Source organism: Athene cunicularia, assembly GCF_003259725.1.
Source record: "Athene cunicularia isolate RWA chromosome 22 unlocalized genomic scaffold, athCun1 chr22_part1, whole genome shotgun sequence".
Classification (NCBI taxonomy): Eukaryota; Metazoa; Chordata; class Aves; order Strigiformes; family Strigidae; genus Athene; species Athene cunicularia.
The window spans coordinates 541,253-543,662 of NW_020799128.1; positions in this window are offsets into that span (position 1 = coordinate 541,253).

Consider the following 2,410-nt stretch of genomic DNA (forward strand, 5'->3'; position numbering starts at 1 on the left):
GCTTTCACGCCCCAAGCTGGCCGGACGTGGGTGCCAAGCGGGGACCCCCGAGCCGAGCCGCCGGGGACCGGCGTGGTGGCATCGGCCTCGCTGTGCTGCTGGCGTCCACCGTCTGCTTCCTCAGCCACAGGCTGCACCGCTGAGCACGGGGGGGGACCCCGGGTGACCCCCGGCCGGCCGAGCCCGCCGGGATTTCTTAGTGAATGACTTTCCTGGGAGATTAGATGTGGCTTGGGGAGGTGGAAGAGATGTTCTGCCGCTGCCTCAGTTTCCCCCCGCCGGCGTGATGGGACCCTGGGCCAGCAGCCAGAGCTGGGCAACCATCCCCGTGCCCGCGGGGCCACCCGGGAGCTGGCTGGATCCTGCAAACTCCCCTCTGCATGAGCACGCGTGAGCAAATCCAGCCCTGCGAGGACGTGGGGATATTTGCACTCGGAGAGATGCTGGATCGGCCCCACCAGCACTCGGCTCTGGTTTCCCACTGAAGGGCTTTACCAAAAAATGCTCCTTTCCCCCCAAAAGAGCACTGGGACTCGGAGGGAGGGGATGCGGGGCTTGGAAATGGACTCCTCCACCTTGCAATAAAGTTTGGCCTTGAGACATCCTCTCTTTTTTTAACCGAACCCAGCGTGTTTAGCACCGGTCGCAGCCTGAGGAAGAGACACCTTCAAGGGATGCTGGGGGTGGGGGGGGGGTGCTTGGTGACAAAGTCCTGCCCTGTCCATCTCTCTGGCTTCTGGTATGATCAAATATATCCCAATCTTTAGCACCCCCAGCCCAAAACACACCCAGCTGTGGGACTGACCCTCCCTCAGGTGCTTCATGTTTGGCAGAGGCTGCAAATCCTCCCTGGGGAGAGCTTGAAAGCCGTGGTGAGGGATGCTTTCCCTTCCACCACCTGCATTGTCTTCTCTAGTCCCCGCCTTGGGTGGTTAAACCTTCCCTAAAACCTGGTTTAGCTGCAGCAACTCCACCATTGCTGCGAGCAAGAAAATAAAGAGGCGCCAAGCGAAATACCGGGGGTCCCCAGGAAACCTGTGGGCAGCTGCAGTCACCGTCCTCCAGCGGGTGTCCCCCACGGAAGGATTTTTGAGCAGGTCCTCTCCCCTGGAATTAGGGGGTTTGTGGGGTATGAATATCCTTAGCATCTCCCCGGGAGAGCTGCCGAGCCGGGTCTTGCCTCTAGCAAGGGGTGGAAGGAGCCCTGGCTGATGTACCTTGATCTTCGGGGCTCTTTTACAATAATTAACTTAATTTTTACAGAACTCATTTGGCTCCTGAGGGATTTAACAGTATTTCGGAGCCGACGGGCAGGGAAGGCCCCAAGGCTGAAGTTCATGCAGCCGTGATCTCTCCCCTGGCTTAGGGACAACTTTTAGGTTGAACAAATCCAACCCCCCCCCCTCCCAGTTTAATTTCCAGCCTTTGCAAGGGGCTGCACTGCAGGAAAAGGCCGTTGAAGTGATTAGCATTCTCATTAATCGCCTCGTGTTGGGGAGTTTTGGGGTTCGGACGGGCGAGCGCAACCCCCAGACGCTGAGATCCCTCGGAGACGTGTTTTTCCAGGCAAGTGGTTGAAGGCGAGTCCAGGTGTTCTCATGCATTTTGCTCTGACGCAGCACCAGAGCAAACGGCAGCCTCCGGCGTGGCGGGCTGCAAAGCTCAGCCTAATTTTGGAGGGTTCTTTGGGAGACCCAGCCTTGCAGGAGCCTCCCCAGGGCTGACCCCGGGAGCCAGGGCTGGGTTTAGACAGGAGATGGTGCTGTTCGCTCGGCGATGCATCAACCCCAACCGCCAGCACCGGGTCGGGTGCAGGGAGAAAACCAGCCCCAGGCCAGGTCGAGGCACTCGCTTTGCGGTTTAAGCCTCTACGTGAGACTATTTCTCCTCCAGCTCTCTGCAACACCAAAAATCCTCTTTTTGGAGGTTTGGTTTTTTTTTTTTTTCAGGCAAGAAAACTACGTTCGCTTGCTGTGCCTGCACGGGGGGATGCGTGCTGCTGGAGATGAGGGATGCAGAGCGCAGGGGATGTGATGGGTCACCCGGAGGAGCGCGGGAAAAAACAACCCGCAACATTATTTTTTTTTTTTTGCAGCTGTACCTTGGGGTGTATTTATCGTCAGCCTGGTAAATCCGAAACGCTTCTTGTCCTCGTTTGGCAGCAAGGCTCCTGCCAGCCACTGCAGGGGTTGGAGTGTTTAGGCAATTAATACAGAGCAATTAATTATCTCAACAGACCAGTCCTAGGGGCCAAGAGGGCTTCAGGATTATGGGATCCAAGCGTCCTCGAAGGGCACAAGGAGGAACGGTGAGCGCAGGGATCCCAGCTCCCTGAGAAAAGCTGCACCCTCATTTTTCCACCCCCCTGCAAAACACCAGAGCATCACGATACAATTCCCCCCCCCACCCC